The sequence below is a fragment of the Phacochoerus africanus genome, chromosome 3 (genome assembly GCF_016906955.1).
Source record: "Phacochoerus africanus isolate WHEZ1 chromosome 3, ROS_Pafr_v1, whole genome shotgun sequence".
NCBI classification, from domain to species: Eukaryota; Metazoa; Chordata; class Mammalia; order Artiodactyla; family Suidae; genus Phacochoerus; species Phacochoerus africanus.
The window spans coordinates 66,629,171-66,656,800 of NC_062546.1; the positions used below are offsets into that span (position 1 = coordinate 66,629,171).

The 27,630-nt window shown below is 37.4% G+C and overlaps 1 pseudogene; it reads left to right on the forward strand.

Annotated features, from left to right (window-relative positions):
• The first annotated feature begins 22,805 nt into the window (after positions 1 to 22,805).
• LOC125121919 (interleukin-20 receptor subunit alpha-like) lies at positions 22,806 to 24,295 on the forward strand (annotated as a pseudogene).
• The last annotated feature ends 3,335 nt before the right edge of the window (positions 24,296 to 27,630 follow it).

A 27,630-nucleotide genomic window follows, 5' to 3' on the forward strand; every position in this document is an offset into this window, starting at 1 on the left:
TAAATTAAATTAGAAAAAATATACATCCCAATGTTCATAAATGCACTATTTACACTAAACAAGACATGGAAGCAACCTGTTTCCAGCAACAGATGAAAGAGTAAAGTTATGGTGTATATATATATATATACATACACAATGGAATACTACTCAGCCATAAAAAAAACGAAATTTTGCCATCTGCAACAACATAGATGGACTTGGATGGCATTACACTACGTGAAATGTCAGACAATGACAAATACTTTGTGATATGTTTTATGTATGGAATCTAAAAATTAAAACAAACTAGAGAATATAAAAAAAAAGTCTTATAGATATAGAAAACAAACTAGTGATTACTAGTGGGGAGAAGGTAGAAGGAAGGGGGCAGATAGGCCTAGGGGGACTAAGAGATACAAAGTATCATAAATAAAATTTAAAAGTTTGCAGATATATTGTACAACATGGGGAATACATACAATATTTTATAATAACTACATTTTTTATATTTTTTATTTTTTATGGTTGCACCTGTGGTATATGGAAATTCTCAGGCTAGGGGTTGAATCGGAGCTGTAGCTGAAGCCTATGCCACAGCCATAGCAACATCGTATCAGATCCTTAACCAACCAAGCAAGGCCAGAAATTAAACCCGAATCCTCATGGTTACTAGGTGGGTTCATTACCTCTGAGCCACAATGGAAACTCAAGTATGTAGCTATGAATATAAGTATTCTAACAAGTTTGAAGTTAACTTCAGCCGTCTCATGAATATTCTTTGTAGATAAATATTGATCTTGCTAAGACAACATTAAACTTTTTAACATACAAAAAAATCATTTTGTGAAATTCCATCATAGCCTAATGTCCAAAATTTCTTGGTCATATCAAAATTTTTATCACGACTCTAGATGTAGCTAATTCTGTGGTATTTTTTAATCTCTGTTTTCACCAGCTACAGTAGAAAATGCCCCAAATGATGAGCATTTTCTTAACTTTTCCTTTAATTTCTAATTCATAGCTTAAAGCACAATGAATAGAAATATATTTACAACTTGCTGAAACATCAACTATGTAAACAAAAAACTCTATAATCAATCAGATGTAGAAGAGGACGAGCATGAAGAAGGAAGTTGAGAAGGAAGGGGAAGAGGTGGAGAGGAGAAAACATGCTATAAAGGTTAAAAATTGGATGGCCTTATATTTCTCTTCTGAAAAACTAAACACAGAGAAATTCAAGATAAAAAAGTGCAAAGTTAGAAATAAATATGCTACAAAACTCTCATACTTAACCATGTTTGTGCATTCAGATAACAAAAAACTATTTTATATATGCAAAGATATGAAATTATACTTTCCTTCTCTGGGGGGCTTACTGAAGATGTATTTTCAAAGTGATAAATTACAAATAACGAACGCCATTAGTAGTTTTTAAAAGCTACTTTTTTTTTTGTCTGTCTTTTTAAGGCTGCATCTAGGGCATATGGAAGTTCCCAAGCTAGGGGTCAAATCAGAGCTATAGCTGTGGGCCTAAACCACAACCACAGCAATGTGGGATCTGAGCCACATCTGCAGGCTATACCAGAGCTCACGGCAACACTGGATCCTTAATTAACCCACTGAGAAAGGCCAAGATGGAAACTGCTTCCTTATGTATACTAGTTAGGTTTGCTACTGTTGAGCCATGACGGGAACTCTGCTACTCTTTTTAAAGGCTATTATTTTACTAATTTAAAATGCCCCTTAACATCCCCCCAAAATAAGAAAATAATATTATTTTTATTTAATGATTGTTTCTGTGCCAGGCACTATGTTTGTACTTTATGTACAGAATCTAATGCTTAAAAGATCCTTGAAAATTAAAATTAAAATTAAATCCCTATTTAATAAGAACATCAATAATGGAAAAGTCATGGAATAAAACAACTGGCAATCAGCATAGACAATGTCTTAAGAGTGACTCATAACAAATGATTATAAATTTTTTTTGGCTTCACCCATACTATATGGAAGTCCCTATGCCAGGGACTGGATCTGAGCTGCGAATGCAACCTACACTATGGATGTGGCAACATCAGATCTTTTAACCTACTGCATCAAGGCAGGGATTGAACCCGCACCTCTACAATGACCTAAGCTGCTACAGTCAGATCCTTAACCCACTGTGTCACAGCAGGAACTCTGTCATTTTTGGATCCAAAAGCAGTATCAGGGGAGTTTCCATCGTGGCTCAGTGGTTAACGAATCTGACTAGGAACCATGAGGTTGCAGGTTCGATCCCTGGCCTTGCTCAGTGGGTTAAGGATCCAGCATTGCCACGAGCTGCGGTGTAGTTTGCAGATGCGGCTTGGATCCCACGGCATGTGCAGGTTCCCAGGCAAGGGTCTAATTGGAGCTCTTTCAGGACTGACAGGCTTTGTTTGCATATGATGCATGAAGAAACATTCTTCACAGCCACATAAACAGTGTACACTATAATATTTTTCTTAAACAAGCAGCCCTTTCACTCTTTCATTCCCCTCTCACCTTTTGATGGACATAAGTATCTAGAATAGGCATCAAGAATATTTTATTTCCTATTTAACACTAGCATAAGATAAAAAAATCATGAGTATAATGATAAAGTACAATTTAGTCTCAGGGTCAGGGAGGGTGGAGTTTGTAGCGAACTGGATTCAAATATTCTATCTAAAGGGAGAAGTCACAGCCTGTTGTTGCAACCAGGATCTGAGACGTATTGTTACCAGATCCCTCACTTCAAAAGAGCTGGAATTCAGGATTTCTAATAAATCTCTTAATTATTACATGTTGGCAACCGAATTAAAACTTAATATCTATGACTCGCGGAGGAAAAAAAAGAAAATTTATGAGAGAAAAATAAATTAGTCAAGAAAGAATTGCAAAGACATAAAAAATGCAATTCAAAACTTTGAATAACTATTTAGATGTAGTAAAGAATAGTACTGTCACCCAGAAAATCTAAGGAAGTGACCAAAATGATTTTGAAAAATTTTCCTAGCATGTAGAACAAAAAGAAAAGGGGAGGACATGACTAGTAAGAAAAAAGAAAAAAAGATGATAGATATGCAGAATAGAGATCAAAGATTTAAACTGTTATAGTCTCTGAATGTGACACAATAATAAAAAATATAATTGAAAAGAAATTATAACCACAGACAAAACTGAAGAAAATTCCTAATTTGATAAACCACTTGGGTATCATGGCAGATTATTTTGTAAAAATGTCTCCAAATATTCATCCACTTCAAACCCACACACTTTGCCACTCCTCTTATCCATAGGTATATTCCATTTCTCCATCACTCAATTTGAGATGTCCCAATAAAAGATGTCTCTGACCAAGAAAAACGTGGTATAAGTGACAATATGATATCCCTGAATCTGAGATGTTTCCATCCAATAAAATGTGTCTCTGACCAATAAAAATGTATAAGTGAAAATATGCCAGGCCTCAGGAGGCCTTGTGTCCTTCTATTCTCTTTCCTGATTCTCCATCATCACCTTGTGAATAAGCCCAAGCTAGCCAACTGAAAAATGTGCACCAGAGGAAGATTATCCTACCTGAAGCCATTTGTCAGTGAATTCACTAGGTGATTTCCATCACATGAGCAATTCTAAAGAAGAGCAGCCAAGTCTAGCTCCTATCATCAGAAGTACTGAGGAGTTCCCATTGTGGCTCAGTGGGTTATGAACCTGACTAGTATCCATGAGGATGCAGGTTTGATCCCTGGCCTCACTCAGTGGATTAAGGATCCAGGGTTGCCATGAGGTGTGTTGTAGGTCACAGACATGACTTGAATCCTGTATTGCTGTGGGTATGGTGTAGGCCAGCAGCTGCACCTTTAATCTGACCCTAACCTGGGAACTTCCATATGCTGCAGGAACAACCCTAAAAAAATAAAGGAAAAAGCAAAAAAAAAAATTAAAAAAAAAGAGAGAACTACCCAGCTGACCCATAGGCGCCTGAGTAATAATTAAATGCTTATTGTTTTAAATCTCTAACAGTAGAGCATTTTGTTAATGTAATAATAGCTCACTGAAACAGGCTGTTCCAGATGGACCAATCATCTCCCAAGCACAATGGATCCCGCATTGCTGTGGCACGAGCATAGGCTGGTGGCTACAACTCCTATTAGACCCCTAGCCTGGGAACCTCCATATGCTGTGGGAGTGGCCCTAGAAAAGACACACACAAAAAGCAATATCAATGCTAAAAATTACTATTGCAGAAGATATAGAATCTTCATAATGTTCTGAATCCAAAAGTCTATATAGTATATTAAAAATACCGGGAAAATAAAGTGTAGGAGGAATAATGACTTGCTAGGTTCCTCATCTTGTGGATTTCTCCTTAATTTGATAGAGAAATATTTATTTTAAAATTCATGATTAATTTAAAACATAATACATAGTTTTAAAATTACTAAATAACTAGTGAAGGGAAAAAATCCATATTCCAAAAGACAGAAAACAAAACGATAACAAAATACAAACAATGCACAGGAAAACATATGGAAAAAGTAAAACTAAGCATGGATGGTTTACACTCCTCTATAAAAGTGAAAAAATTTCTAATTGCTTTAAAAATACTTAATCCATAGCTGGGGTATATCTTCAAGCAGAAATTTTGACATAAAAGCAAATGGTGAGAGATTTCTTAGACAAATATTACTGCAAATATAGTCACAATATTAAATTCAAGGTGAATACTTTTATATGTATAATATAAAATAATATAAAAACACGCCCATAAAGTCATAAACATTTATAAAAACATGTTAGAGGATCTTAATATATGAAGAAAAAACTAGAAATATGAGAAAAATTAATCACATCATAATTTTATAAGAAACTTCATGCCTTGTATGCTTGTGGGAACTATCATGGGGATTTACATTCTGCTAAAAGTAAAGTAGTTTATGAGAAGGTATTTAGAAATAATTTGGACAAAGAATGGAAGTTTTCTGAGGGTTGAAAACTAATTACTGGAAAAGTTTAAGGGCACAGTACTCTTACATGTATGTCTATAGAAGGCCTTTTAAAGGACAAGGATAGATTCCGACTTACTAGGAGTGGTTTGATAAAGAAAGAAATGTAAACTGGGATGGATGTTGTTTCAACTCATCTAACTACCATGGAGATTCTAGAGTGAAAAGAGGAAGGCTGGTCGGTCTCAAAACCCTACGCAGCAAATAACCAAGAAACCAAAGAAACCAAGAAGAATCCTTGAGAAGAAAGAGTAGGTTCCTAGTGGTGGGAGCAGTTGTGGTTGGTGGGGAAATACGGCCTGGATCCCAGCAGGGAATGGGTAAGGGATGGCATTCTGGTTGTATTTATTTCTCTATCCAGGTTAGGCCCACACCAGTGCTTCAAAGCCAAAGTCCCAGATTATTACCCATCTATTTGATTCTGGATAGGGAAGCAACAGCAGCACAGCCAAGAGCAATAAGGAACATTGGGAAGATGCCATAAGCACCTTGCTTAAGGCTCTGAGAGCCACAAGCAAGAAGTCCTGTGCCTGACTGGCCCCGTTAAACAACCCCACCTCTTGGCTATTAGAAGCAGCTGCCCCAGTAAGAGTAACTCTGAAGTACAAAACAGTTATGCTGACAAGCTTGGCAGCAAGAAGAAGTGGAGAGTGGAGGTGGATGGAGGAACAAAGAATGGTCTTGAGGTGCTCAACCCCCTCTCCATACACATGCAGAATGTTTTTTAAGAGCACAAACAAGACCTGGACTTTTGCTTTTTTTTCCTTTTATTCCCTGAAGCAACATTACCACCCAACATACTTGTTAAGCCAGAGAACAACAGAGGAAAAAAAACCACACTACAAATAGAATGACTTACATGGGGAAATCAACTAATGGAATGTACAGAAGAGAATTGGTGAGATACTGGAAACATGGCAAATGAACAAGCAGTTTTGGATAGGATCCTACTGGAAATATTAGGGTGAAATGTATCATTACTGAAGTAGAGACCTCTTTGGATGGGTTGAACAGAATATAAAACTGAAAAACTGGTTATAAAATGGGTAGTTTAAGTTGATAAACTCTCTCAGAATATTTCAACAAGGAATAAAATATGTATATGTGTATGTATGTATGTGCGTGTGTTTATGCAGTAAATTCAAAAAGTTGAAAAAATAATGAATCAGAATTTCTGAGTTAAAGAAAGATATATAAGACCTCTAGCTGAATAAATGCCAAAAAGTACGTCACAAAAGATAAATAAGAAAAAAAATTTAAATTTAAGAAGTTTAAAACCCCAACTAAGCATATTACAGTGAGATTTGAAACATAAAGAGAACATGCTGAAAACTTCTGGAGATGAAAAGAGAATCACCTAAAAATGAATAAGAATCTGACTAATGTTTGATTTTTCAACAACAATGCTAGACACAAAAAGTGAATGAAGCAATATCTTTCTGATAAATCTAATAGGAATTCTTTAAATCACTTTTTCATTTTATTTTATTTTTTCAATATCCCAGCCATCTCCACCAGTCCCTTCACTTGAGACCTGTTGCTAAACTACCTATGCAGCTACCTGTGTATGAATCCACTATGCCACAACCCAACAACGTATTCTCTACATAGCAGCTTAAATGGTATTCTCAACCCTCAAATCTGAGCTATTTGTCCTCCAAATAAAATGCATCACTTTTAGAGAAATATCATAATTCCTAACATAGTCTAAGGCACTGCCTGGCCTGGTCAAGCATCTCTGAACAAGCATCACTGAATGAGAATCCGTTGGGATCTTTGTAGCACTGCATGGGCCCTGCTCGGGTCCATGAAGGGTATCTGAAGGGTCTGGGGCTGCCCCAAGCTTCCCAAGTTATTCTGAAGGCAGACAGTTCAGAAGCCCTGATCTTGCCCTTGTGGCCCCTATAGCTTCACCACTTCCTAGTGCCCCTTGAGTGCTTGTGTGCACAGCTCTCATCTGTGCCTTCAACACGTCATGCTCCTTCTTGCCCCAGCCTTTGTACAGGTTGTGTCCCCATTCTGGAACACTCCCATAGTCTTTCACTAGGTTCACTCCTGCTCTGCCTTCAGCTCTAGCTCACTCCTCACTTCCTCAAGTTACCCTATTCCCATCATCCTGAGTCTCTTTCATATGTTGTAAAGACTTATAGCAAGAGATATAGCTCCTCAACAGCACTTATGACATTGGTCCTAGCTTAATTATTTGTATGTGTCTTTCATAAAATTCCTCCTCTATATTGTGAGCTACATGGGATTAAAGAATACACCACTTTTCTTATTTACTATTGCATAGTTTTCAACTAATGCAGTGCAGCCTAACATCTGTTGAATGAATGAGTGAATGAATGAATGATACCTACAAACCTAAAGCCAACAAACATCTTAAATTCACAAATGCCGTGGCTGCAAGTCATATACAAATTTATTTATTTATTTATCTATTTATTTATTTATTTATTTAGTCTTTTGTCTTTTTAGGGCCGTGGCATATGGAGGTTCCCAGGCTAGGGGTCTAATCGGAGCTGCTGCTGCCGGCCTACGCCAGAGCCACAGCAACGCCAGATTCAAGCCACGTCTGAGACCTACACCACAGCTCATGGCAATGCCAGATCCTTTACCCACTGAGCAAGGCTAGGGATGGAACCTACAACCTCGTGGTTCCTAGTTGGATTCATTTCTGCTGCACCACAATGGGAACTCCTACAAACTTATTACATTATTTCATGGTAAATCTAGTGGGTAGATGAGCTAATGAACGATATGAGGCTATATTTTGAGTAGCACACATATCATTTCAATGTTGTTGAAAAATTATACAATTACTTTTCCCATGCTTGTTAAAGAAAAAAATAGAAACTTTTTCCTTTTCCAGTGAAAAATCATGATTGCAAAACTAACGATCTGTGAACTCATAGCTAGAAACACATCTATAATAGAGAATATTTCCATGTTATTGAGACACTTTCTTATTATTTTTCCTATTGTGATTTTTCTAAAATTGCTTTGACACAAAAATGTCATTTTAAGATCATTTAAAAAGAAGAATAAAGAATGCTAATTCATTTGTAAAGGGAAAATTAAGTGAACAATCTATTCATTAAATGTTTTCAAGGGTGATAATTAAGAAATAAAAATACAGGTTATCAAAATGAAGCATCAACTTCTCCATATCCAGGGAATTAAAATCAAACAAAAAAAATCCACAATTTAATCACCACCACACTTAGAAAAATAAAGACAACTGATAGCCTATTTGAATGGCATCTGCCTTAGACTGGAAGTGTCATTAATGACAGGAAACGCATAAGGGTAACAAGGAGGACCAACTTGAGCAACCAAAAGAAGAATGATATTTAGTGGCACACATTTTATCAAAGAAAATCAAGAAAAGTGGATCCATAATATTATATTATGCAGTCTTTTCTCTGTTGCTTTTCTTACTTAGTAATACTTCACGGAAAACCCTCTGAGTCAAATGCTACAGCTCTACTATATCTTTCTAATGACTATACACTATTTCAAAATATGGATATATAATAATTTACCTAATTTTCCAGTGTTGAAAAAACACAAATGTTTTATTTTTCCTCCTCTCAAGTGAACATACATATATATATTTATTGCATATTGCATATACATACATAAAATACATATTCAAACATAGCTACCTATAGACTATATGTTCTTATAGATGGTTTCTCTCTTCCTAGGAGAAGGATTCTCAGAACTGCGTTGCTGAATTAAAGGTATGTGTACCGTATTTTAATAGGTGGGACCAGGTTTCTTTCAAATCGATGCTAACAATCCTATTGTCATAACAATGCATGAAAATACCTTCTCTTAACATCCTCCTTAATAATAGGAATCCTAACTAAAAAAATTGTGGAGTTTTCATTTTGGCTCAGTGGAAATGAACCCAACTAGTATCCATGAGGACGTGGTTTCCATCTCTGGCCTCGATCAGTGGGTTAAAGATCTGGTGTTGCCACGAGCTGTGGTGTAGGTTGAAGACACAGCTTGGACCCCACATTACTGCGGCTGTGGCTGTGGTATAGGCTGGGAGCTACAGTTCTGATTTGACCCCTAGCCTGGGAACTTCCATATGCCATGGATGCATACCTAAAAAGCAAAAAAAAAAAAAAAAAAAAAAAGATTGTTATAGTCTAATAGATGCAAAGCATAGTTTATTGTTACTTTAATTTGTATTTTCCAGGACACTCTGAGTTGGAATATCTTGTAAATGTTCTTTCATTTAAGACCTATGTTTTGAATGCCTACTATATTCCTATGTGCTACTTCTATAACAGGGAACACAGCACATCATATATACATGTGACCTATATAGTGAGTATGAAATTTTGTTCAAATGAGGGTCACATACATTCATAATCATCATAAGTTGTTAATGAAGGGAATAGTAGTTTAGAAAATATTCATCATCTTTTAGAAGTTCACATAGACAGGTTAATCATTGTACATATTTTGTGATGAAAATAAAATTTCTTACCTGCAAGATTTGAAAGATCTTTAGGTGGAGTTGGAGATTGTCAGCCTATTTGAATCTAGTAGTGTTTAAAAGTGTAGGAGACATAAATTTTATTTCAGTGGTAGGAATGGGGATGGGGCAGTAACTATACTGCCTTCCCTTATATAGGGAGGTCATAATCCAAGTCATGAAAGTAAGTTAGTGGGAATAGGTGCCAAAATTGTAAAACAAAACAAAACAAACACATACACACACATTAAAAAACAACAACTACAAAAACCTTAAAAGGTATGTGCGTGTATTATGGGAGCTGGGGAAACACAGGAGTACCTCTTAAGGATCTTGAATATAAACTTCATGGAACGTTTAAAACAGTAACGGGGAGTTCCCATTGTGGCTTAGCAGCTTAAAAACACGATTTAGTGTCTGTGAGGATATGGGTTCGATCCCTGGCTCACTCAGCAGGTTAAGGATCCAGCGTTGCTGCAAGCTGCAGTGTAGGTCACAAATACAGCTTGGATCCAGTGTTGCTGTGGCTGTAGCCCAGAAACTTCCGTATGCTGCAGATGTGGGCTGTAAAAGGAAAAATAACAACAATATAATGGGTGTAAGAAGAAGAGGAAGAAGAGCAAGCAGAGTAAACTGAATGAGATGAAGGGATTTTGGCAACCAACAATTTAAAAAACAGCATCACTATCAATATCAGAAGTGAATAAGGTGGAGTTGGTCTAAGACAGTGAGGAGCTCCTATGCCTAACACAGAGAACATAGGAAGCAGGGCCTCACAGACCCTGGATTTGCCAGCAATTTGATCTTGGATTTCCCAGACTCCAGAACTGGGAGACAGAAATATTTGTCCTTAAAGACACCTAGTCTACGGTAGTTTGTTATAGCAGCCTGAGCAGACTAAAACACTAGGTTAGTCAATACATAAAAACAACAATAATCACCTCTCCAGCATCTTCACTGAGAGAGGGGTGAACAGTGTAGAATCCTCTCACTGAGAAAGGGGTCTTAGGGAAGAGTGCCCCTTGAGTGCCCTTGAGCGTTGACAATTCTTGGGTCCTGCATTTTGCAACATTACTATGTTTTTTCTTTCTGAAAAGTATATGTAGATTAGGTTAATTAGTTAATATCACAAATAGTTAATTACTCCACTTCCTTAGAAACAAAAGCAACTCTTTTTTTTTTTTTTAAGTCTGGGCAACTTCCTGCTTTGTCTTGGAGAAAAAAGTAATGTAAATAAGCCATTTTAGAGAAGGCTATGAAAGATTGAGGATGCCATGACTTGTCTTTTCACATTTTAGTGAAACTTAAGGCAGCTTTCCTTTCTATGCTCCTATATGAAACTGCCAAGTTAAATACTATATGACTATAAAATTTTCCAAGTAATTTAAACAAATAAGGCTGGTGTCTCACATGAGACTTGGAAAGTGAATACTATGTTTTTAGAAGAAACATCCAAACTACACTGAAGACATAAAGATTGAAAGTACATTTAGAAAGAAAGTAAACATTCACGAATAAAACTAATTAATCATTTCTTATATTCAAAAAGGTCAAAAACTAGAGAGTATAAAACAACTATATATATGCTATATATTGGACCTTATTCCTCCTGGTAAAGTTTGGTACAGTTTCAACCTTGATTTAAAATTTAAGGATTTTGTTTTCAATCCCTAAAGGCTACTGGATGGAGGAAGTACAGGAAATAATGTTTCAATATACCATGACATTTTCTTTTGTGTGTGCAATAATTAGAAATCACCTGAATGCCTCTAAATGAGTGAAGAGAAAAAAAATTCACAAAAAAAATGTAAACGTATTTATAACACTTTTTGTTCTTTGTGAATTTGACAAGGTAACTGATCTGCCTGACATTTAAAAAAGATACCGCAGTGTTCCAATAAAGCCTAAAAAAAATGAACTTTTATGGAAGCTTTCCTAATTTGCAAATTAGTTCGATTCTGTGGGTTAGTTGTGTATTAATTCATTGAATATATATCAAGTGCCTATTGCGTACCATTTATGTTAAAGGCATTGAGAGCTATAATGAGGTAACTACACATAAAACCATTCACCAAATTGTAAAAATGAAAATCTGAAACCACCAAGTGCTGTGAGAATGTAGAAGAGAGGAATTTATATACACTGCTGGAAGAGTACACTGGTACTCTATCCTCATTATTCATGGATTCTGTATTTGCGAATTTGCTTACTCATTAAAATTTATTTGTAGCCGCCAAATCCATACCTGTGGTGCTTTTGTAGTCATGCGTGGACAATGTACAGAAGAGTAAAAACCATGAATTCCCTAATGAGCATATCCCAGCTGACACTGAACAGGGTGACACTCTGCCTTCTCCTCTCAGCTCCTCTCACTGTAAACAAGTGTTCTTTTTGCAGTCTATTTAATGCCAGATTTTTTGCCTCTTTATGTCCCCTTTTTTGATGATTTTGGTGTTTAACATGGCCCTTAAAGATAATGGTGAAGTGCTGCCTACTGTTCTTAAGTGCAAAAATGCTGTGATGGGTCTTACGGAGAAAATATGTGCATTATATAAGCTTGCTGTTGGCCAAGGGTTAAATATTAATGAACAAACAGTATATATTAAATAAGGTATCTTTAAACAGAAACCTACGTAAAATAGGGTTATGTGTTGATTGGTGAAAGAAACTGTTGTGACAAGAAGTTTACAGGAACCTAACCCTATTAAGGAGCAATGGTTCAGTATTTGCTGATTCAGTGTTTGTAGCAACTTTACAGAACATAACTAAAATAAGAATCTGCTGTGGTTCCTCATTCCTACATATTTTACCATTCAATTGGCAATGCCTATTTCTGCAAGAGAAGTAAAGCTGATCATTTCCCTTAATTACAACAAAATATACTCTCCAAAGACAGTGTGTTTCTTGCCATTACTTTCCTCAAAACCAGCCCCTTGCAGTCTGAAAATTCACAGACACTCTATTACTTAGCCTTCATTTTTGAAGGAGAGGGAGGCACCTCTAACTTGAGATTAGAGAAGAAAGAGGAATCAAAGGAACAAAAGGCTGTACAGCCTAACTGGCCTAACAGGACCATTCTAGTTCTGGTCAGTGAAAAGATGCTCCTGTTTCTGTTCTTTGGCTTTCTTTTCTTCTCATTGGCACACAAACTCCAAGTCTCCATGGCACCATTCTCTATGATACCACTTCATGACTCTAACTTTCCATATTCAAGATTAAGGAGAGTAACTTGGAGGGGGAGGTAGTGAGATATTTTAGCTGCCAATTGGAACTGAGGATAAAAACCAAAGAGCCCATCGCCTAGTTGAAAATAATAATAGTACCTAATACATACTAATTTTTTCCTATTAAACCTCTTAAAGATACTATTTATTTAATCCTCATATTAACTCTAAGAGACAGATACTAACAGTATCATATTTTAGAGGTGAAGAAAATGAGTTGAGTGAATGTTCAAGGTCACATAACTAGGAGTGGTAGGACTTGGATTTGAATCTAGTCAGTCTAGTTTCTCTAAAACCACTCGTTTGTTTCCTCTCAAAGGATTATGAATTTCCTAGTCGAACATTAGATTTGAAACTCCTTTGACAGAAATACTCATCTGAGTCCCAGTGCAGCAGAGCTGAGCAAAGCAAAAAAGAACAGAACTCAGCTACTTTCCTGCTTTCTCTCATCACATGGGTATGAACTTTTTTTTCATCTTAGAGGAGTATCTAAGTTAATTTTCAAATTATATAAAGGAACTGGAATTATTTTTCTCATTTTCAAAAACCCACCAAATGGGTGAAATTGAACCATGTGTCTCCCATTGAGTAGAATAACTTGGACACACCTTGACACACAGGCAAAGTGGGTGAGGGGTGGGGAATGCTAGCATCTTTCTAAAACTGCATTTGTTGCTCATAAGCATGAGATCAGAGAAGGAAGTGAGTCTCCCACTGGTTACTTATGAAGAAGGGGGCTTGCACTTCTATTTTCCTTGGTCTTGATTCCTTGGAGCAGCTAAGTGTTCACACTGGTCGCATTTCAGCCTGGAATTAACTTTCCTTCTCTATTTGGAGCTTTTGGGACAGTCTCAAACTTATGCCTAGCAGGAACCTCTACTGCTCTGAACAGCTTGATCACAGAGGTGGACACATACTGGTTGTCTTGGATGCTCAGCTCTAAAAGAACAGGAACTCTGTCAAGGTGGGGTGTTAAGCATACCTAAAAGTAAGTGGGTATGTTGTTGGTTTCATGCAAAAGGGTGGCCTAGGAAGATTTAAGTAACTTGGAATACACTATCAGGTTAAGAATAGTAAATTACTATGTTTTTAACTATTCAGGACATTGTTCTGTCACATGTAATCCTGTACACAAGTTCATGTTCTCTGATAATGGATAGTGCCACACATATGCACATACACACACCATACAGATCCACTGCAATAAATTTACTAAAACCCTCTGCGTTTGTAGGAACAAATAATTTATTACTGACTTCTTTTTTCAACTAGATATTGGAAACAGACTGGATATATTAGCCACCAGATATTAGCCTCTTCTAAGTGAAACATTATCGAGATATTTCTAAACCACTTTTTACAAGGGACTCTGACAGATAAGACCAGTTGTAGCATGCTTGATGTTTTGAAATGAGAGAACTAAAATGGAAAAGAGTTAATGAAATACAAATGGAAACTGTAGTTTATCCAGATGGAAATGGGTTATAAAACTGCTTTTTATAGGAGTTGGTTTTTTAGAGAGTCCTAGAAACTCACCTCTGCTAGTCAGGGATGCTGCACATTGGACAAACTAGAAGGGTTCTACAACAGCATCTCTAGGGAGTCTTGGACATCGGTTCTTTGTGAAAATAACAAGGGTTTGTTGAGAGTTACTCAAGCCAAGCTTTGAACTAGGAGCTGTTTGAATTTTACTCTGGCTGGACAGAGACACATGGGCATCTCAGACAGACTAATACTGTGTCCAACTTCAAACAGATATTTTTAACATGTTCACTCAATATTTGATTTATTGTCAAAGCATGAGGGTAGAGCAAGGAAGGAAAACCATGAGCGGTACCTTCTCTGTTGTCTCTACAATTTATCTTTGACTCCACATTTACATAGCTCATTTCACAAAACTAGCCCCCCACGAAGAACGTTTTCAGAGCATTTATCATTACTGGGGCATGCTCATTGGCATTTCACTTACACACGAAAGTTCAAAGTGGCTATTATTTGTTACTAATTACAGAGGTTGCAGAAGTCCCTGCTACTAATTACAGAAGTTTCTCTGGAGTTGAGAGACATTTCCAAAAATCCTGCTCACATACAAGACCTGATCTCCTTCCTTTGTGAGATCTCTGACCAGCATTCCACCTTATTACCTGTTAACTTAATCTTAATTACCATGACTGAAAATACCACTCAATGCACTGGTGTCAACCTCCACTCGCTCCTCCATGGGCCAGAGGAGTAGGCTGGTGACAACATTCCCGTGTTCCCTTGTTTCCCTTGTTGCTGATTCTCTTCTGTGAGACCTATAGGTCTGCAGTTTTTCACTGTGTGATGAGCTGTTTCTACATTTCAGGTCCCTGGAGATAGTATTACACAATCCTTAATCTTTGCATCTGCAAGTGCTCAAATCTCACTGTAAGTGCCCTCTTTTGGGAGGCTTCATTTCTTTCCATCATGCTTATACTAAATATGGACTTCCTGGATTTTTTGCTGTTGTTGATATTTGGGAAAGTTCTGGTTGTTTTACTTGGTCCAGCAGATATTTCTCTTACCTACATTTTCCTTCTCTCTACCAGCTATATTCTCTGTCCTCTATGCAGTTGATGGAAGGGGTATACATAAATCCATATTTATAAAAGGCTTTCCTCAGCCAACTTTCTGTGAACTCAGTGACAAAAAGCTTCAGCTGAGAGGAAGGTCAGGACTTTTTTTTTTCTTTCTGATTTTGAGTCTGTAATTGTAACAGATACTCCTGAAACAGAAATCATTGGTTCTGAAATTTCTACATATCAAGTATTCTTTGCTAAGTTCCATGCCTTCTATAAATTCCCTTGGCTGTTAGAGAACTACATTGGTATCTAATTTTTATGAGAAGCATTTAAAGGCAACTGACTGATTCCCTGAGCAGTAGAGTATAACTCTGAAATTGAGATCTTGGCAAACCATCCCTTGCAAAGTTTAAGGAAGTTGGAATTGATCGTGCTTTAGCTCACAGCCCCCACTGGGGAGTTCTGACAGGTTGCAGATCCCAGCTGATTTCTGGGAAGGGGCTTTTGGTCACTTCAGCTCATTCCTGAGTCTTCTCTTCCTTTTACAGAAAAAAGCTCAGCAAAGCAGCAGTTCATATAAATGAATGTGTTCAGTAGACTCCAGTGCCATTAGGCTGGGAGCTATGATAGGATGAGAAAGAAAAAAAAAAAAGCATAGGGACTCACATTTACTGCATTCCTATTCTCCATATTGGACTTGAATTAAGATTTTTAAAGATTTTCAGACTCAAATTAATAATTTTAGAAAACTTTTCAACTAGTTTGAATTTCATTAAGAGGAATTAGTTTAAGAGAAACAGATCCATGAACTTTTAACCAATGAAGAAACTTTCCTCAACAAAACTATTATCCCAAACTTTGTGAACAACCATGGTTTGCTATACCAAATTAATAGTTTTCTATATAATTTATGTGCTAATTTCAATTTCAATTTCACTGTCAATCCCATCTGTTATTGCTTCAATCCTGAATTAATGAGGCAAGTTAGAGCTGGAAAATGTCACATCATCTGAGGGCATTGTTCTTCTCTAAGGTCATATAAAATGAAAGAGTACTTTTGTCATAATTCAACAACCCATCCCATTTTATAGAGTCATAACACTTTAGAGCTGGAAGGTTTGTAAAATATCATCAAATCCAGATTTATAGATAAGGAAACTGAGGTCCAAAGAGGTAAAGTGATTCATTCATGTTTTCGTAGCCATTGTTCCTTATGCACTGCTTCTAGCCTTACAAGGTGTAGATGTAACCTTTAATTCATCTGAATGCTACATTCTACTACTCTTCTCAGGTAGATTTAGGGACTCATCACCTTTCAAATGCTCCAGTTGGAGTAAAGAGAGACTTTAGTTACTTTGCTTCCTCTTCTTGACGCTTAAGGGATTCCATTTGATCAGGGCTTGCTATGTGCCAGGGATTGTGTTAATGCTTTTAAATGCACTGCCGCATTTACTCGACGTACAGATAGGGAAACTGAGGTTTTGAAGGTCAGCTGCCAGCCTGAAATAGCACAGCTGTTAAGGTGGAAAGGCAGAGTTTGGAGACTTGAGGATTATGTTCTTAGCTACTGTGCAATGCTGCCTCTTCTACTGTGCTGACCTGCACTAGAAACTTCAGCATTCACCTCTGAGCTCACAACACCTCCCACATCCAGTACCTTTGTTTTATTAAAGGAATTCCTGCAGATAAGCCTCTGAGCTAGAAACTCCCCTAGAGTTCCAAGAAGTAGGATTCATTATCTCTTTCAATTGCCCTTCTGAATTCTTGCCTAGCAAATGTGTTTCACTTCCTAGCAAGAATTCTGGCTTAGCCTTTTTTTTTCCCCCTCTGCCTGCCTTCCCCAAACCTACAACCTAAAGGCCAGTACACTGCTGCTGTGACCAGGCCCCAAGCAGAGTTAATGGCTGGGAACATTCACTTATCGATAATTCAGAAAGCAAAGGAAACTCTGAAGGAAATGGGAATCAAGATGGACAGGAGCCAGGACACCAGCACTGTGCATGTCATGTTTGGAATTTGGATCGGATCTTCTGGGTGATAGGAAACAGCTGAAGGTTTGCCAGCAGGAGAGTGATAGGTCTGAGCTTTCAGAATTCTCAGAGGCAAAAAGAGCTCTTTAGAACTGTGGAGAAAATGTGGAGAAAAAAATGAGGCAGAATGAACCTCTCTCCTGCTTTGCCTCTCTGTCCAACTGATGGACATATGGGTTCTTCCTTACTTCTAAGATTTGCATACACTCTTTGCGTGGTTATATGCTTTCATTTCTCACTCATACCCAGGAGTGAGATTCCTGAACTATATGGTATGCATATATTTAACTGTATAAGAAATTGCCAAACTGTTTTCCAAGTGGTTGTACCATTTTATAATCTCACCAGAAATATATGAAAGTTTCAGTTACTCCACATCATTGTCGGCACTTGGTAATGTCAATCTGCTTAATTTAGCCAATCTAGTGGATATTACTAAATGGAGTTACTAAATAGTAACTCATTTTACTAAATAGTAACTCCATTTAGTTTTAACTTGTATTTCCTTAATGGCTACTAATATTAAGAACTTTTCATGTAGTAATTGATATCCTTCTGTGGCACCAAATCTTTCCCTCATTTTTAATGGCATCATATTCTTATTATTGATTTCTGAATTTTAAAAACTTGCCCTAAATAACATACACATATTCTTAAATATGTATTTGCAAATACTTTATACCAGTCTTGCCTTCTCAGTTTCCCTTACAATGACTTTCAAAGAGCAGAAGTTTGGAGTTCCCGTCACGGAGCAGTGGTTGCAGGTTCGGTCCCTGCCCTTGCTCAGTGAGTTAACGATCCGGCGTTGCCATGAGCTATGGTATAGGTTGCAGACACGGCTTGGATCCAGCGTTGCTGTGGCTTTGGCGTAGGCCAGTGGCTGCAGCTCCGATTCAACCCCTAGCCTGGGAACCTCCATATGCCGTGGGAGCGGTCCAAGAAATGGCAAAAAGACAAAAAAAAAAAAAAAGAGCAGAAGTTTAATTTTGACACAATTTATGCTTTTGATCCTAAGAAATGTTTGCCTAACCCAACGTCACAACAATTTTCTCCAGTGTTTTCTTCAGAAAGTTCTATAATTTTAGTTCTTATATTGAGGTATATGATATTTCATATTTATTTTCATGTGTGGTGCTATATAAGAGGAGGGAATCATTATTTTGCACGCGAATGTCCTATCATTCCAACACCTTTTATTGGATAGACTATTCTTTTCCCAACTGAATTACCTGGACCCTCTGTCTCAAATCAGTTGACCACACATTTCTTAGGTATTTCTGGATTTATTATTCTGTTACATTCTGTTACATTGATCTATATTTTTATCTTTAGCTGCTATTTCCTCACAGGTTTATCTTTTATCTAACACATGGACTATTTTTTGTTTTTGCTTTTGAGTACATTTCCACGTGGAAGAGGTAACATAGTGGGCCTGACACTGCTGTCTTTAGAAAAACGAGCTTGCAAGGTTGGCCCTTGGCTGGCTTCTGGGAGCTTGTATTTCAAGACTGTTCCCACCATTCCTAACTCATAAGAGTGATTCACTGTGTCTAAAATGTACAAACAATACAGTTATGTTGAATATTCAATTTCCTTTTGAAAGTCTGAAATTTTGGTATGTGCCAGGTAGTCAGTGCCTACTTATCCAATCCTCAGTGAAAATCTTGGACACTCAAGAATGAATTTCCCCAGTAGACAGTTCACCCATGCTGTCACAATACGTTACTGAAGGAATTAAGCATACCCTGGGGGATACCTCAGGAAAGGACTCTTTGAGTTTATGCCTGTTCTTCCTAGGACAGAAACCTAGCTTAATTGCATTTACATCTGCCCACGATGTCTTCTACATAGTGTATATCTAATAGATGTTTTCTTGTTTGTTTGTTTGAAATAAAGGAAGTAGAGAGATATAAACCAGAGAGTTTTATCAGGCCCTCAGTTAGAAAAAAATAATTAAATCTAGAGAAGTATATTTGTGAACTATAGAGGAAATTATTAAATCATTACTGCTTTGTAATTATTTAGGGGAAAAAAAACTGCATTTGCATCGTATGAAGAGTTCATTTTCCCAGGAGCTGAAGAGGCAAGCAGCAATAAACTAAGCTTCTAACTCACCCATGATGGCCCCACAAAAAATAAGTTAGCAGCCACGGGGACACCAATCCATAAAAATTCCTGCTTGGTGGTTTGGAAATGTGCCCATCTTCCAGGGGAACTAGTACATTTGGAACGTAAATGGCACTGCTCCCCTCTGGGCTCACTCCAAGTTTTTCCCACTTCATCCAACCAGTTAGTACAAGGAGCTAACCCAGAATAATTTCACTTTAAGAGATGAGGTTTCTAAAATTTAGCTCAAAGAACAAGCTAGACATTTTGCCCAGTTTGCAAAACCATAACCCTGATGTATATGTTCTTAAAATGGAGGTGTTCTGTTGAGTGAGACAAAGCCAGTTCACTTAGAGAAGACAGTCCATTGTTAACCTCATCTCAAGGCTATTTCAACAAAAATTCTGACAGTAATGGACAAATGAGGAAAAGTCAAAAGAAAAACATCCTGTTGACTGCATAGCTAATGGAAGTGTGTATGATCAGAGAATAAACAAGTCGCTCTATATTTGGAACTTGTCAGATACTAATAATCATTTGTTAAGAATTGTATGTGTGTGTCAGGAAAAATCCAAAATATTCTCTCTTGGCTATTCTTCCCTTCCTTTTCCTCTCTCTATTGGTTTTTATGAAAATTTCTGTTTATTTACATCCATTAAGATAGCCCCGTGACCTGATCTAGAAACCTCAATGTGTTTCTCATAAATCATTACGAACTTATGTTTTCCAAACACGGAAGCTGCATTTGCCACAAGAAAACAAACAGATCCTAGGAGATTAGAGATCAGTGCAGAACACAGAAAATTTGCATTTTAAGCATAGGAAGAAAAGTTCTTTCAAATGTATATGCATTTCCACAGAACTAGAAAATTTTTAAAATTTTTGTTTTAAGTTAAAACTTTGTAGCCACAGTTAACCCACAATGTAGAACAAAAGGTAGTTTAAAAAACCTTACAGAACTAAGAATTTTTTAGCTAATGATATTTCAATTAAAAAAATATGGGAAAAATTTGAGTAAATATTGATTTTAAGGTAGAAATAATATATTTGGCTGAAACATATTTTTAAGTTAAATACAAGAAAACTTTGAATTCTAAATCTGCTGTACCAACTGGCATAGAGTTTAGTTAAAAAATAGTTTTGTGTCTGAGTAGCAGTTCTACTCTGAGTTTTCCTGGAAGCCCTGTTCAGCATCTCTCTTACATTCCAAATAACTGCAGATGTTGTTATTCACATTTAAGTTGGTAAATGTTTCCTATCCTGAAGGATTTCATTAAAATGCTTTGATTTTTTTAAAAGAAATTTGTGCATTATGGAAGCATGGCTACATTAAGAATAACTGGAATAAAATGAAATCTTTAACTATTTGTACTTAGAAATTAACTTAAGTCCTCCTGGATATAAGGAACTGGCTCTAGCTACGGAACATTTTTACATAAATGTTGGCAAAGGTGAGTTGCATACAAAATTCACTTTTATATGGAGCAGGAGGAAACTCCTTTTTGTGCATAACTAATAATCAATATCCTAGAAATGTGAATAAAATTGAAACTACATTTTTTAAAGCCATGCTATTTTAGGGCTTCTCTTATTAAATTCTTTCATGGCACAGTTAAAGCATCACCTTGAAAAATTACATCATCAATAATACTATTTGCACTAAATAGTTTTCATGAAAACTACTGAATTTATTCCTTCAGTGTCAGCTTTTCCTTCTCTACAAACTACTCTGCTATAAATCTGGTGTATTGGAGACTTCTGAGTTGTAAAATGCTAAGAGTCTTTCTTACTTTTTCAAGTAAATATAATGATAATCACTCTGTCTAAGCATTTAAAACTTTTCATTATGCAGTGTCTGAATCTATGTATAGTGCATCCTGCTTGCCCATTTGTAGCTTCTATAAGATACACAGGCCTGTGCAGGATTTCTCAGGATCCAGGGCCCCTGAGCTTAGGACTCCCACCAAATTAGGTCAAATGCCACTAGACTCTAGCGAGTCTGTGTACTAATGGGCCTTCAGAGAGCATTAAAATTCCAACAGGAAGAAGGTTGTGTTCATTTTAGTGTTAATGATTCTCCCTCCCAGCCTTGTTTTATTTGAATGAGCTGAGTTACACAGAAGCCCATCAGAGACACGAAGTTGTTGTCTTTCAGTGGATTATTTGCTATCTTAGGAAGTGCAGAGAAAAAAGATGACAGAGGGAAGGGTGGTGATGCTGTTAATGGAGGTGGACCAAGAAAGTGTTTCTGCATAACTAAGTAGCCATTTCTTCATGGGAGAGTTCAGAGTTGACCTCAAAGGAAAGGTGACTATCTTACATCTAAACTGAAGTGTCCTGATATTCAAAACAGAAACTCAAATGGTGGCTGTTACTGATGTTGTGAATTTTAAACAAGGCAGTAATGTGAAGTTGTGTCAACTAGTATTGGATTGTTAGTTCCTTTTTTATTTATCAAAATAAAAATAGATTTTTTTTATTATTAAAGCAAGCCATATTTCCTGAAAAAATTCAATTTAAATAAAAAACAAAAAATTACCTATAATATCGTTAACCAAAAAGAAGCATTAATAACAGAATCACTATATTTTTGTCATTTTTTTATGTGTGCCTGGGCACACATATTTAGAAAAATAGGACAGGACTGTGCATATGGCTTTTAATCTAATAGTTCTTCATTAATGACAGTAACATAGTATGGCCTTTCTATAATATATATAACAAATTTATATATAATATCAAGATGATTAATGTTTACATAATAATTTAATTAATATTATTAATAATTAAGCCAATATTAATAATGGTAATTTTTAAAATTATATTTAATATATAATAACTGTATAGAATGGTTTTTATATTAGTATGAACATACTAATATTTATTAAATCTTCCAGTGATATGCATTTATTATTTCCTTTTTTTTTTTGGTCACCCCATGGCATATGGATCTCCAGAGCCAGGTATCAGATCTGAGGCACAGCGTGAAGTAAGCCACAACTGTGGCAACAGCAACACCAGATTCTTAACCCAGTGGGCCAAGCCAGGGGTGGAACCCACATCCCAGTGCTCCTAGGACACTGCCAATTCCATTTCGCCACAGTGGGAGTGCCCATCATTTCCAATTTTTAATTTGGAAATTAGTTTTGCAGTGAACATTTTAGTGTGATTTGCTTTGTGTATTAGTCCTGTTATCTCTCTAGAAGAAATTCCTAGGAGTGGAACTCTGGGTTCAAATGGCATGCACATTTTTAAGATATTTGATAAATGTTGCCAAATCATCTCCCAGTAAAGTTGCAATAATTTTTATTTGCACAAGCAGTTTAGAAGACTGCTTGTTTTTCTGTTTCTTCTTGTTAGCTGGGAATGTCATTAGTTTTCCTCATTTTTTAAAAATCAGTGCCTATACTTGAACGTGGTCCCAGTGTGTGACTAACCACACGCTGGTGCTCAGCTGGCTGGAGCCAGACACTGTGCATTGTGTTCTTGCAGAGTCCTTGGTCCCAGCCCCTCCTCGCCTCACTCAGCCTTCTGAAAAGCAGTGTGTCAGCATTTTGTAAGATCAAACATCAGAGTTGAAGGCTAAAATCATTTTCTGGTATGTTTTGCCCATATCTGTTACCATGTTTATTTTTTCTGTGGACAGGCTTCTTATGTACAGATATACCCATGTTGGCAAAGAGAAACACCCAGCAAATTTGATTTTGATTTATGGAAGTGAATTTGACAGAAGATTCTTTGTACTTGCTGAAAAAATTGTGATTAACTTTACCACCCTCAATATTTTTGAGGAGTCTAAATCTTCGCAGAAGGATACAAGCATGATAGAAAAAACCGATGATGTGTGCGACCTGAATGATCCCAGTGAGGACCAAGAGTCCCCCTGGGAAGAAATGGAGGTGAGACACATGGTGTATGCTTCATATTTGATGGACATCATGTGTGACTCTGAGAAAAGCACCAGAGAGACTTCCCTAACTAACGCAGCAGGAGCCACCCAGCAGAACAATGCCCACAGATATGAATACGATGTGAGAACTAATGACATTTCCATGGGGTCTGGAGATCAGGAGTCCAATCCACAGGAGGAGGCATCCCAATAAGGAAAGTTATTTGAGCAACAGGCACCTTTGGCCAACTTGGACCCACAAACACAGCTGCATTCATACACCCCTCAGCTCAGAGACTTGGAGCACCTGCCACCAGGGCACATAGACATAGAGGAGGGGTCAGAGGAAGAGCCCTTTACCACACTGGTTGATTGGGACCCTTGGACTGGCAGGCTGTATATACCTTCATTATCCAGCTTTAAACACCACTCAGAGGGATGTGGGCACCCTGAGTCCAAGGGGTTCTCAAAGGAGGGCCTCTTGTCTAGACTCTACCACGAGCTGGCTCCAGACACGGAACCAAGAGACAATGCAGCCTATCTCATGCAATTTATGGGGGAATGGGGCTTATATGTACAGATGGAAGACTAACATCCAAACCTCCCTTTGTCACACGTCCACTGTGACAAAGCGCATGAGTGCAAATTAGATGAGTGACTGAAGAATTAAGCACTTAAGATAGAGGTTTACTCAGATTTCTGAGTCAGTGAGAATTTTTTATTTCTTCTGTTTTCATAGCACTTGTTTTATTCTGCCTCGTATGGGTGGTTGGGTCCTGTGTGTGGGTCTCCTGCAGCGATGGTAGGCACCCAGAGCACAGTGAATGACCTACTCTCCGTACCCAATAAGTATTAAGAAATGTTGGCCAATTGGATGCAGAATTTATTCAGGTAGACGGCTTATGACCTTTTTATTTATGATTTTCTTACAAGCACCCTTGTACAGTTATTTTCTGGGCCCTCACCCAGTGTATAGCATAGTAAAAAGCATGACACAAATGGACCTATCTACAAAACACAAACAGACAAACATAGAGAACAGACTTGTGGTTGTAAAGCAGGAGAGGGGAGGGAGTGGGATGGATATGGAGTCTGGGGTTGATAGGTGCAAAGTTATTACCTTTAGAATGGATAAGCAATGAGGTCCTCTGTACAACACAGGGAACTATATACAATCTCTTGGGATAGACAGACCATGATGGAAGATAATATGAGAAAAGATAATGTGTATATGTGTGTGTGTGTGTGTGTGTGTGTGTGTGTCACTACACAGTACAGCAGAAACTGGTACAACACTATATCAACTACACTTTAATAATTATATATATTCTATATACATAAAGAAAAATGAAATAGCTTACTCTTTAAAAAGTAAATAAAATCAGTACCAATTTAATAAAGAAAATTTCAAATTTCACTTTTGCCTTAGTTTCTATTTCTTTGGCTATTATTGAGATTAGATATCATTTCACATGTTATTTCTTCCTTTATTGATTATTCATGTCCTTTGTCTATTCCCTTTGGGTTGTTCATTCTCTTACTAATTTGTCAGAATGTTTTGTGGGTTTTTTTTTTTTTTTTTTTTTTTGCTTTTTAGGGCCACACCTGAGGCATATGGAGATTCCCAGGCTAGGGGCCTAATTGAAGCTATAACTGCAGGTCTACACCACAGCCATAGCAACGCCAGGTCCCTGCCACATCGGCAACCTACACCACAGCTCACAGCAACGCTGGATTCTTAACCCACTGAGCAAGGCCTGGGATCAAATCTTCAACCTCATGGTTGCTAGTCGGATTCATTTCCTCTGCGCCACAATGGGAACTCCAATTTGTCAGAATGTCAATTGTCAATGATAAGAGCTATTTTTATGTCATATATGACCCAACTACTTTTTCCAATTTTATCCTTTGTCTTTGACCTTGACTACTTCTTTTAAATATCAGTTTGTAAGTTGCTTCTATATCATTTCTGAATCAGGGAGTTCCCTTTGTGGCACAGCAGAAATGAATCTGACTAGTATCCATGTGGATGCAAATTTGATCTTGGCCTCGCTCATTGGGTCAGGGATCTGAATTTGCTGTGAGCTGTGGTGTAGATCACAGATGTGGTTCAGATCTGGTGTTGCTATGACTGTGGTGTAGGCTGCCGCTGTAGCTCCAACGCAACCCCTAGCCTGGGAATTTCCATATGCAGCCCTAAAAAGCAAAAAACAAACAAATAAATTAATAAATAAATCCTGAGTCAGGTGATAGATAGATGGGTGATTATGCACAAGGACTCAGAATTAGTAAATACCAAAATCTATCTTGAATCCAGACATATCTTTTTTCAATGTCATGCCTTTATATTCCATTTTTCCCCAAGTTCTGACTGTCTTCAATTTGGCATATTAGGCTATACTACCCACAAACATAGAAACAGTATGTTAAAATGGGCTTTCTTACTATCTGAGGACAGTATTATTCTCCTCCATACTTCTCTAATGGTCTGGATTATGATAACTAATGTAATTTCTCTGCACACTCCTCAAGATCAAAACTAAACTGAAGCTACTTTGACCATCACAAAGTGGTACTCTCCTTCCTTTGTACACAAAGTGGTACTCTCCCTCCTTTGCACAGAAGCACTGAGTCCTGTCATAACAGCCTAGGGAAGATGTGGTTCCCAACTTCAGGAATATCTCAGTCAAAATAATTTATTTGTGGATCCACCTAGATGCACAGTTTTAGTTTCCATAAAGACAGAAAATAATTCTTGGAACTCAGCAATAGATCCTGTTCTTAGCCACTCAATAAACATTCCCATAAAACTTTTATTTTGTGATGATAGTAAGTTAATATTTACTGAATGTCAGACATCCTTCTGAGTCCTTTACATTTGCAACTCATAGAATCCTCAGACTCTGTAGGTGCTATTATGATCTTCCTTTAAATGGGGACATTTCAAGGCACAGAAAGTTTAAGTAACTTACCTAGGATGTATAGTTTATAAGTGGAGGAGACAAAAGGGACTTGAACTGTTTGGTTCCAGAGTCTGTGCCCTCTACCACTAGCCTAGGCTGCTTCCCAGCACACATTTCCTGCCCAGCATAAGGTGCTGGATATAGAGTTAAATACACAGACATAAAGGGTCTCACTATATCAGGGTGGAGGGAATGGCATACAAATGGCAAGAAGGCCCCCATACTGACTGCAGAGAAATAATTCATTCAGCCTGGATTTTGAAAGTCAAAGAATTCAGAAAATCTCTTTTAGAAAAGAGGCACCAAAATAAATTAATGGAAAATAGGAACTTTATCATCAAGATGCAAGTTTTTAATGTTGAAAACTCAATACATGAAAGTAAAATTTACATTTATAATTTGTTTTCCTAGTCTTCCAGCCTCCTGGGGTTAAATTTCTTTTAATGTCCCAAAGAAAACAGTTCAAGCCCTTATCCCATATGCTAGGGACTATCAGGGCCTTCACATTGTTAAAGGATTTCCGAGGAACTTGTTTTCTGATTACTATTTGTTCCAAATTTCTCCTCCTGACTCATCTCCCCCAACAGCCGTCCTTGTTTCACTCTGTTTCCCCTGTGCTTTCCCTGACCTTTCCCAAAGAACCTCTACACAAGCCTTCTCTTGGTCCATCCTCGGCCCCTGCATATAGCCACCTTTTACTTAGCTCTGAGTATGAGTAAGGGGAAAGGAAAAAAACCTACGATTAGATTTTATTTTTATTTTTTTTATTATTTTATTTATTTGTTTTTTTTTGTCTTTTGTCTTTGTTGTTGTTGTTGTTGTTGCTATTTCTTGGGCCGCTCCCGAAGCATATGGAGGTTCCCAGGCTAGGGGTCGAATCGGAGCTGTAGCCACCGGCCTATGCCAGAGCCACAGCAACGCGGGATCCGAGCCGCGTCTGCAACCTACACCACAGCTCACGGCAACGCCGGATCGTTAACCCACTGAGCAAGGGCAGGGACCGAACCCGCAACCTCATGGTTCCTAGTCGGATTCGTTAACCACTGCGCCACGACGGGAACTCCACGATTAGAATTTAGACATCATATTACTGATATTCCACAACCACCACAGTCTGGAGTTTCTCATAAGCCATTTATCTCCTTAAGTTCTAAATTCTGTCAAAGTGCAAGTCTTCTAGTCTCTACAGAGATCCTTCTCCTGTCTTATCTTTTTCCCACCACCCTACCCAAGTGGCCAGCATCCAACACCCAAGTTCTTGTTACTTCCTACTAGGAAGAAAGTTGGCTCTCTCTTTGTTCCCTGTTCCACACTATCTCCTACAGATTTTACGAGGCATAGTTGGGGCTTGGGGTGGTGGTGCTTATCTTAAAACCACTGGGAAATTTT